The sequence below is a fragment of the Myotis daubentonii genome, chromosome X (assembly GCF_963259705.1).
Source record: "Myotis daubentonii chromosome X, mMyoDau2.1, whole genome shotgun sequence".
NCBI lineage: Eukaryota > Metazoa > Chordata > Mammalia > Chiroptera > Vespertilionidae > Myotis > Myotis daubentonii.
The window spans coordinates 50,013,637-50,025,311 of NC_081861.1; the positions used below are offsets into that span (position 1 = coordinate 50,013,637).

An 11,675-nucleotide genomic window follows, 5' to 3' on the forward strand; every position below is an offset into this window, starting at 1 on the left:
GGTTTGTCCTTATAATAAAAGGTTGATTCAATATTTGAAATTAAATTAATAAAATTCCTCAAATTAACAGTTTAAAGAATTAAAAAAGTATATAATCATATTAATTGATATAAAAAAGACATTTCTCAAAATTCAACATCAATTCATGATAAAAATACCAACAAACTGGAAATAGTAGGGAATGTCCTCAACCTGATAAAGGGTATCTAAAAAATATTACTTGCCCACACATCATACTAAATGATGAAAGCCATACCGTGTTTAAGGATTGAAAGTCTCTATATAGCAATGATGTCAACTCTTACCAAAATGATCTAAAGATTAAATGCAATTATGATCAAAATCCCATCAAGATATTTTGTAGATACAGGTAAACCAATTCCAAAACGTATTTGGAAGGGTAAGGAAAGTAAAATAACTAAAATTATTTCAAAAATGAGGAAGAAAGATGAAGAAATCTCACTACCTGTTTATAAGGTTTACAATGTAAAGTTACGCAATCAAAACAATGCAATACTGGCTAAGAAAAGATATTGAGCAATGAAACAGAATAATCCAAAAAGAAATCCTCACTGATATAAGTCATTTGACTTTTCACAATAGTGGAAAAACAATTCAATGGAGAAGGCACAGCCTCTTCAAAGGAGGGTATTAGAACAATTGTACATTATATGTAATACTAGAGGCCCGGTGCATGAAATTCATGAACGGGAGGGGGGGGGTCCCTCAGCCTGACCTGACCTGCACCCTCTCCAACCTAGGGGCCCTCGGGGGGTGTCCAACTGCCAGTTTAGGACCGATCCCTCTCACAATACGGAACCTCTGGCTCCTAACTGCTCACCTACCTGCCTGCTCTAACCACTCTGCCTGCCTGCCTGATCCCCCTAACTGTCCTCCCCTGCCAGCCTGGTTGCCCCTATTAACTTTTTTTAAAAATCTTATCCCCTTCACAAACAAATTGTATTTGACTTTCTTATTAGCTTCTTCCTGTCACAATTTTTCTCTTCTTTATGTAACACTTTTTCCTACTGACTCATTTATAAACTTTTCTTTCCTCCTTATTTCCTACTTCTATTTCATCATCCTCCTTCCCATCTTTCTCCTAACCTCTCTCCCTCTCCACATTCTTTCTTTCCTTTATCTTTACTCGTTCCCTCCCTCCCCTTTTCCTTCTTTCTCACCTTAATTCTTTTCTTCACGTCCTCCTTAAACCTGCTCTGCTCCCTCCCCCATTTCTTCCTTCTCCCATTCTCCTTTTAAGCTCTACTAGCTCCCCTTTAAAACTTTTCTTCCCTCCCTCTTTCTCATCCACATCCTTCTCTACTTACTTCCACTGTTTTAATATCTATCTACCTGCCTAATTATTCACTATTATTTATCTTTTTTTCTTTTCTGACTCTTACTTTTAAATTCTGTCCCCAGTACACAACTATATTTGATTTTCATTATAGCTCCTTCAGTTCACTCATACATCTTCTTTCCTTCTTTAATTCTCACTACTGACTCCTTTATAAAGTTCTTCCCTCCCTCCTTCCCTTCTTAAAGCTTCTGTTGGGGGGGGGGGGCAGGGAGGGGCGCTAACTGCTAACTTGCAGCCCAGGCTCAGCCCCGGCCAGGTGTTCACCACCCCCACTTCCCCGGCCTCCTCACCGCTGTTCTGCTCCCATTCCCTGCCCAGGACACCCAGCCCAGCAAGGGTGGCCGAGGCCGGCGTGGCCGAGTGCTGCTGCACAGAGCAGGAGTGCCTCCGCCCAGAAGGCCTCGGGCAGTACTCCACTCCATTCTGGACCATGGGTGCCTCCCTGCCACCAGCCACCACTGCCCTCCTCCCGCCTCTGGGTGGGGCTTCCCACTCCACGCCACCTGCACCCTCGCCAGGCGCACCTGCTCTGCCCTCTTCCTCCCCCCCCCACCCCCCCGCAGTCGCTACCCCCTTCCGCATGTAGTTTCCTTCCCTTTTCCATTCCTGCGCCTATCTTATCCCATCCTACCCTGGGCCTTGCAGCTGCCTGGGGGGGGGGGGGGGGGGACACAGCCTGTTGATCCGGTCATGACATTATACTGTAAAGGACAAATTTGCATATTCCTCTATTATTAGATTAGATACTAGGTGTACCAGTTAATAATGGCAGATTTTTTTTTAAATATATTTTATTGAGTTTTTACAGAGAGGAAAGGAGAGAGATAGAGAGCTAGATACATCGATGAGAGAGAAACATCGATCAGCTGCCTCCTGCACACTCCCCACCGGGGATGTGCCCGCAACCAAGGCACATGCCCTTGACCGGAATCGAACCCGGGACCCTTCAGTCCGCAGGCCGACGCTCTATCCACTGAGCCAAACCGGTTTCGGCACAGATTTTATAATCAAAGAAAACACGATAATTTCAAGAGATATATCAAAAGTGCTTTATTCAAAGTAATGTCCATCGCTACATATTTCCCCATCTTTCAGGTAATTTGTGGGTACCTTCCCAATAGAACTTCTCTTGTTTTGAGGCAAACCATTCAGAGACCCAATTTTCCACTTCTTCGTACATTTTGAAGTGCTGCTCAGAAAGTGCGTGTGCCATCAATTGGAACAAGTAGTAATCTGAAGGAGCAAGGTCTGATGAATACAACGCGTGCATTAATACTTCCCAGGCAAGATCTTTTAACATGTCTTTAACTGGTTTTGAAATGTGTGATGGTGCGTCATCATGAAGCAAAATTACTTTGCTGTGTCTTCTGGCCCATTCTGGTTATTTCACGATCCAAGCGTGGCTCAAATTGATTATTTGTTGTCTGTAGCGATCAGTATTAACGGTTTCACCTGGTTTTAGAAGCTCATAATACAACACACCTTCCTGATCCCACCCAACACAGAGCATTGTCTTCTTTCCGAAGCGATTTGTCCTTGCAGTCAATGTTGATGGTTGACCTGGATCAACCCATGATTTTGTGCATTTGGGATTCTCAAAATAAATCCACTTTTCATTGCCAGTCACAATCCGATGCAAAAAAGACTTTCTTTGGTGCCGTTGAAGCAACATTTTACTGATGACTTTTCGGTTTTCCATTTGTCTTTCGTTCAGTTGATGTGGCACCCATTTTCCTTCCTTTAAAATCTTTCCCATTGCTTGTAAATAACTGGAATTGTTTGCTGAGCAACGTTTAATCTTTCTGCAAGTTGTTTTTGAGTTTGATACACATCTTCATCCAATAATGCTTGTAATTGTTGGTCTTCAAACTTTGTGGTTGACCTGGACATTCGTTGTCTTTCACATCGAAATCATCACTTTTAAAGCATTTAACCCTTTGAGTGCCAACCAATATCCTAGGAACTATGCTAAAATTGCCAAGGCATTTTTGCTGATTTTACAGCAGTTTAGGAAAAAAAATTATGAATCACAAGTACCTGTAAAAAATTAGACAGATAATTGCCAGTGGTCAATTTTAGAACTACAAACATGCGGCATCATAAGTAACCTGCACTTAGGTGCCATCTGTCAATAAAGAGTGAACTACTAGCACCTAATAGTGACACTGCAGGAGGAGTGTGATAGCACTCCCAGCACTTTTGGCGAAAGACAGGAGGAGCGCGATTGTGCTCCCTGGCACTCTAGGGGTTAAATCAGCATTCACAAGTATCTTGAGATGGAGCATGTTCACCATAAGCTTCCCGAAGTATATGATAACTTTCAGCAGTACTTTTCTTCAAAATAAAGTAATGAATTAAAACTTCCCATAAATGTTCTTTCTTTTTTTTTGGCATGAAATTTGACATTTGACATTTTTAAGTGTAAAAATACCTATGTTAACACCTTCAGAAAATTTGACCTATGAAGTTTTGAAGCCTGCTGTCAATACAACAAAATAGCATACATATCAAATATATATTAACATATGTGTAACTCCATCTATTGAAAAAAATCCGCATTATTAATTGGTACAACTAGTAATGCAACTAACCTAAACCTAATGACTTACATAAAAGCTAAGTCATAAGTCTAAATAGAAAATGTAAAATTATAAAACATTTAGAAAAAAACATGGGAGGAAGTCTGCATAACCTTTAGTTAGGCAAATAGTTCTTAAACATGACACCAAAAACACAGCAGGTCCTCAAATAATGTTGTTTCATTGTAACATTGATGCAATACCATAGAAACTTGTGTTTGTATCAATTAGCCCACAGTAAAATTCATTTCATTATACATTGTTTCACCTAAAGTCACAGACTATAGATGATGTTAAGTAAGGACTTGCTGTATATTTTTTAAAATGATAAATTGAACTTAATCGGAATTTTAAAATTTTGCTCTGTGAAAGATACTTTGAAGAAAATGAAAAGACAAGCTATAGAATAGGAGAAATTATTTGCAAAGCACATATCTAAAAGAGGACTTTTATCTAGAATATATAGATAACACTCACACTCAATAATAAGAAAACAAACAACACAATTACAAAAAGGGTTAGAAAACTTAAATATATATATATATATATATATATATATATATATATATATATATATATATATATATAATCTCCAAATAAGCACCCACTATAAGTCACAACTTCTCACAAATTAGAATTGATAAAATAAAAATAAGAAGAATAACAAATGTTGGAGAGACTATGGAGAAACTGGAACTCTCATATTACATTGTTGGAAATGTGAAAACAATTTGGAAGTTGCTTCTAAATCTTCTTAAAAGTTTAAAAAGTACCCTTATCATATGACCCAATAATCCTGCTCCTGGAAACTTTCCCTACTGAGATAAAAACTAAGGTTTACACAAAAACCTTTACACAGATATTCATAGCAATCCTATTCATAGCAGCCAAGTCAGGAATCAGCCAAGATGCCCTTCAATAGGAGAATGAATAAACAAACTGTGGTACATACATATCATGGAAAGCCACTCAGCAATAAAAATGAACAATTAACACATGTAACAACCTGAATAAATCTCAAAGGCATTATGCCAAGTTAACAAAGCCAAATTCAACAGGTTTCATACTATAGGGTTTCATTTAGATGGCATTTCCTAATCAACAAAACTACAGTGACAAACAACCAACTAGTGCAGGGGTGGGCAAACTTTTTGACTCGAGGGCCACAATGGGTTCTTAAACTGGACCGGAGGGCCGGAACAAAAGCATGGATGGAGTGCTTGTGTGAACTAATATAAATTCAAAGTAAACATCATTATATAAAAGGGTACGGTCTTTTTTTTTTTTTTTTTTTTTTTTTTTTTAGTTTTACTCATTTCAAACGGGCCGTAGTTTGCCCACGGCTGAACTAGTGGTTGCTAATGATTAGGGATATGGAAAGGTGTCCCTCCAAAGTGACAGCATGAAGAGTTTTTACAAGTGATGGAACTATTCTATATGCTGATTTTGATGATAGTTACATTAAATTGTTCTGGGATCATGTTCACAGCTGCCAGCCACTGCAGAGCAACTTACATGTAGCTGCAGAGGCCAGAGTGGGCAATAAAACCCTGTCCTCCAAAAACTAGGGACCTGTGTCTCTCCAAATGCTGCTTCTGATCACAAAAGTTACTGGCACAGAAACAGGCAGTCATTGTTACACACACACTGCATTGTTAAAAGCTCCTCCCTATTAAGTTGATGTGAATTCCAAGGGATGTAAAGGACCAACACACACCCTGATTCATTGTTCTAGTTTTCCCCTTTTAGGAGCTAGAAATTAAAGATTAGGACATTCAAAAGCACCTGCATATATGGGGAAAATAAGAAAATCACTGTTCATGCTGAGGTAAAATCAGAGGCTCATAAAAAAGCCTGAAAAGACCTTAAACTTACACTTCAGACTGATACTTTGCTTGGAGACAGCACACAGCAATAAAAAAACAAAACAGAAAATGTAAACCCTGGGAAATGGGGAAAATCTGACTTCCAGAGTTAGCATAAGATTAGATTAAAAGTTCCAGGTCTCAACAACAACAAAAATCACAAGGCATACAGGAACTAGAAACATATCACTCATTGAAAAGGAAACAAAAAATAAACCAACAGAAACTGTCCCAAAGAATGACCAGATTTAAAAACAACTGATAAATGCTCAACGAACTAAAGGAAGACATCGAGAAAATCAAGAAAATGATATATGAACAAAATGGAAATGTCAATAAAGAAATTAAAAACCTAAAAAAGAAATCAAAAAGAAACTCTGGAGCTGAAAAGTACAATAACAGAAATGAAAATTTCACTAGAGGAATTCAAAGGCAGCTTTTAGCAGCCAGCAGAAACAATCCATGAACATGAAGATAGGACAACTGAAATTATTAAGTCTGAGGAACAGAAAGATTGAGGAAAAGTTAACAGAGCCAACAGAACCTGTGGGACACTGTTAAAAGGACCAATATATGCATTGTAGGAGTCCTATAAGAAGGAAAAAGAGAGAAAGGGCAGAGAGATTATTTGAAAAAATAAAGACCAAGAGTTTCCCAAATTTGATGAAAGACATAGCTGTAATCGTCCAAGAAAAATCCATGTATGATAAACTCAGAGATCCATACCACAACACATTATAATCATATTGTCAAAGGTCAAAGACAAAGATTATTGAAAACACCAAAGAAAGGTGTAACTCATCATATGCCAATGACCTCCAATAATATTATCAGCAGCTTTCTCATCAGAAACTTTGGAGGACAGAGGCATAGAGCTAATATAATTAAAAATGCTTAAAGAAAAAAAAATCTGTCAACCAACTATTCTATTTCCAGCTAAACAAACCTTCACAACTGACACAGAAATTAAGACATTTTCAGAAAAACAAAAACTGAGGAGTTTTACTAATGACTAGACTTGCCCTACAAGATATGCTAAAAGGAGTGCTGCCGTTTGAAATAAAAGGACACTAGACAGTAACTAAAAGTCATATGAAGCAATAAAGATCTTAGCTACAATAAATACATGGATAATTATAAAAGTTACTATTACTGTAACATAGTTTATAACTACTTTTTGTTTTCTACATGATTAAGAGATTAATACATTTTGAAAAACACAATTATTAGTCTAAATCTGTTATTATTGTAATTTTGGTTTGTAACTCCATGTTTTGTTTTCTACATCATTTAAGTGACTAATTAATTTAAAATAATTACTGTAAACTGGGGGCACATAATATATAAGATGTAATTTTGTAACATCAATAACTGAAAGGTGTGAAGATGAAACTGTAGATGATCAAAGTTTTAGAATGTTATTGAAGTTAAGCAAATAAAAATTCAAAATAAAATGTTATAATTTTTATTGTTACATGTAATCCCATGATAATCACACAAAAAATAGTTATAAAATATACACAAAATGAAACAATATAATTAAACTAGAGGCCCGGTGCATGAAATTTGCACATGGGGGGGGTGTGTCCCTCAGCCCAGTCTGCACACTCTCCAATCTGGGACCCCTCAGGGATCGGGCCTAAACCAGCATTCGGACATCCCTCTCACAATCCGGGACTGCTGGATTCCAATCGCTCACCTGCCTGCCTGCCTGATTGCCCCTAACAGCTTCTGCCTGCCAGCCTGATCACCCCCTAACTACTCCCCTGCGAGCCTGATTGACGCCTAACTTCTCCCCTGCTGGCCCGATTTCCCCTAATGGCCCTCCCCTGCTGGCCCGGTCACCCATAACTGCTCTCCCCTGCAGGCCTGGTCGCCCCAAACTGCCCTCCCCTGCTGGTCCAGTCACCACTAACTGCCCTCCCCTGCTGGCCTGGTTCCCCCCAACTGCCCTTCCCTGCAGGTCTGGTTCTCCCCCAACTGCCCTCCCTTTCAGGCCTGGTCCCTCCCAACTGCCCTTCCCTGCTGGCCTGATCACCCACAACTGCCCTCTCCTGCCGGCCATCTTGTGTTGGCCATCTTTGACCACATGGGGGTGGCCATCTTATGTGTTGGAGTGATGGTCAATTTGCATATTACTCTTTTATTAGATAGGATTATTACACTACCAAACCATCAACAACACACAAAAGAAGACAATAATATATAGGTCAAAGAAGTTAGAAAACAAGTAGCAAAATAGAAGCCTTTTCTTATCAGTAATTATTTTAAATGTAAATAGATTAAACTCCATTTGAAAGACAAAGATTAGCCAAATGGAATTTTTAAAATACATGATCCAACTATACACTAGTACAAGAGACCCTTATTGGATTCAAAGACACAAACAGGCTGAAAGTGAAAGGATGAAAAAGACATTCCATGCAAATAGTAACCAAAAGAGAACAGCGATGGCTATACTAACATCTGACAAAACAGATCATACAGGCATTTCTCAGAGATACTGCAGGTTCAGTTCCAGACCACCCCAGCAAATATCACAGTAAAGAGAGTTGCATAAATATTTTGGCTTCCCAGTGCATATAAAATTATATTTACACTATACTGTAGTTAATTGTGCAATAGCATTATGTCTAAAAAAATGTATATACCTTAATTTAAAAATACCTTGTTGCTAACAAATGCTAACCATTCTCTTATCTTCAATGAGTCATGATCTTTTTGCTGGTAGAGGGTCTTGTCTTTATGTTCGTTGCTGCTGACAGATAAGGGTTGTGGTTACCTAAGGTTGCAGAGACTGAGGCAATTTCTTAAAAGAACACAAAGATAGAGTTTGGCACATAGATTGACACTTGCTTTCACAAATGATTTCTGTGAAGCATAAGATGCTGTTTGATAGATTTTTACCCCCAGTAGTACTTCCTTCAAAATTGAAGTCAATCTTCTGAAACCCTACTGCTGCTTTATCAAGTAAGTTTATGCAATATTTTAAATCCTCTGTTGTCATTTCAACAGTCTTCACAGCATATCTACCAGGATTAAATTCCACTTCAAGAAACTACTTTCTTTACTCATTCTCAAGAAGCAACTCCTCATTTGGTAAAGTTCTACTCTAATATTGCATCAATTCAGTCAGATCTTCAGGCTCCACTTCTAATTCTAATTCTACCACACCTGTAGTTACTTCCTCCACTGAAGTTTTGAACACCTCAAAGTAATCTATGAGAGTTGGAATCAACTTCTTTAAAACTCCTGTTAATGTTGATATTTTGATCTCTTCCCATGAATCATGAATGTTCTTAATGGCATATAGAACGGTGAATCCTTTCACAAGGTTTTCAATTAAATTTTCCCAGATCCATTAGAGGAATGACTATCTATGGCAGCTATAGCCTTAAAAATGTATCTCTTAAAAAATAAGGCTTGAAAATTATTCCTTGACCCATAAGCTTCAGAATGGATATTGTATTAGCAGGCATAAAAACAACATTACTCTCTTTGTACTCTCCATCAGCACTTTTGAGTGATCAGGTACATTGTCAGTGCACAGCAATATTTTGAAAGGAATCTTTTCTTCTAAGCAGTAGGTCTCAAGAGTGGGCTTAAAATATTCAGTAATCATGTTGTAAATAGATGTGCTTTCCTCCAGGCTTTGTTGTTGTAGAGCACAGGCAGAGTAGATTTAGCATCATCCTTAAGGGCCCTAGGGTTTTTGGAATGGTACATGAGCACCCGCCTCAACTTAAAGTCACCACTGCACTAGTCCCCAGCAAGAGCTGCAGCCTGTCCTGTGACACTTTGAAGCCAGGCATTGACTTCTCCTCTCTAGTTTTGAATATCCTCGATGGCATCTTTTTCCAACCTAAGGCTCTTTTGCTACATTGAAAACCTGTTGTTCGGTGCAGCCACCTTCATTAATTATCTTAGGTAGATCTTCTGGATAATTTGCTGCAGCTTCTACATCAGCACTTGCTGCTTCACCTTGCATTTTATGTTATGGAGATGGCTTCTTTCCTTAAACCTAATAAACCAACCTCTGCTGGCTTCATACTTTTCTTCTGAAGCTTCCTCACTTAGGGTCCTGCTCTGGATTAAGCTTTGGCTTAAAAGAATGTTGTGGCTGGTTTGATCTTCTATCCAGACCAGTAAAACTTTCTCCATATCAGCAATAAGGCTGTTTCTCTTTCTTATGTATTCACTGGAGTAGCACTTTTTTTTTTTTGAGTAGCACTTTTAATTTTCCATCAAGAACTTTTCCTTTGTATCCACAACTTGTAAGTTTGGCACAAGAGGCCTAGCTTTTGGCCTGTCTGCTTTCGACATGCCTTCCTCACTAAGCTTAATCATTTCTAGCTTTTTGATTTAAAGTCAAAGACATGCAATCTTCCTTTCATATGAACACTTAGAGTCCATTGTAGAAATAGTAATTGAACTAATTTCAAAACTGTTGGGTCTCAGGGAATAGAGAGGCCTGAGGAGAGGGAGAGAGATGGGGGAATGGCCAGCCCACTGAGCAATCTGAACACACACAACATTTTTCAAATAAGTTATCTCTTTTATATGGGTGCAGTTCATTGCGTCTCAAAACAATTCCAATGGTAGCATCAAAGATCACTGATCACAAATCGCCATAACAAATATAATAATATTTAATGTTATCATTTTGATGTTACTACTATGTATTATATTAATAAAAGTAACATCAAAATCACTGATCACAGATCATCGTAACAAATATAATAAAATATTGCAAGAATTTCCAAAATGTGACAGAGTCATGAAGTGAGCAAATGCTGTTGGAAAATGGTACTGATAGACTTGCTTGAGGCAGGGTTACTATAAACCTTCAATTGTAAAAATGCAATATCTGTGAAGCACAATAAAACAAGGTATATCTGTCAATCAAAAAGGTTTATAAGGACAAAGGACATTATATACTAATGAAAGGTTTAATAAAACAAGAAAATATAACAATTATAAATATTTGCATATCCAATAACAGACCATCAAAAGATATGAAGCAAAAACTGACAGAATTATAAAACAAACAAAAAATCTGACAGAATTTGCCCTAGCCAGGTTTGCTTAGTGGTATCGGCTCTCAGACTGAAGAGTCATGAGATTGATTTCAGTCAAGGGCATGTACCTTGGTTTCAGGCTCCATCCCGGCCCTGTTTGGGGTGCATGCGGGAGGCAACCAATCAATGTCTCTCTCTCACATCAATGTTTCTCTGTCTTTCCCCCCTCCCTTTCACTCTCTCTAAAAAAATTCAATGAAAAAAATGTCCTCCGGTGAGGATTAACAAAAAATAAACAAACAAAAAGAACTGACAGAATTGAAAGGAAAAATAGACAATTCTATAATAGTAGTTGGAGACTTCAATACCCCACTCCCAAATAATAGTATAGCCCACACAGAACAAAAGCAAGGAAGCTGAAGACTTAACCAACAAAATAAACCACCTAGATCTAACAGACATAAACAGAAAACTATAATCAACAACAGAATTCACATTATTCTCAAATGCACATGGGACATTTTCCAGGATAGATGCTATGTTAGGCCACATGAGACTCAATGAATTTAAAAAGATAGATATCATAAAAAGGAGCTTCTTTAACCACAACAGGAAGAAGTTAGAATTAGTAACAGAGAGAAAAATGAAAAAATTTACAAATGTGTGAAAATTAAATAACACTCTTAAACAACCAATGGATCAAAGAAGAAATCACATGGGAAATTAGAAAATGAAATGCAAATAAAAATGAGGAGATACTATCTCACATCATTAAAATGGATACAATTAAAAAACAACAACAAAAATAAAACAGAGCCCTGGCTGGTGTGGCTTAGTGAGTTGAGCGTCGTCC

At 37.9% G+C, this 11,675-nt stretch overlaps 1 protein-coding gene and 1 pseudogene across 13 annotated transcripts in view; both read right to left on the bottom strand.

The window, feature by feature from the left end:
• TMEM164 (transmembrane protein 164) overlaps positions 1-11,675 on the bottom strand; it is a 217,019-nt gene that overhangs the window by 96,575 nt on the left and 108,769 nt on the right. The gene's annotated exons all lie outside the window — the stretch shown is intronic.
• LOC132224569 (tigger transposable element-derived protein 1-like) overlaps positions 8,515-11,675 on the bottom strand; it is an 11,420-nt pseudogene continuing 8,259 nt past the window's right edge.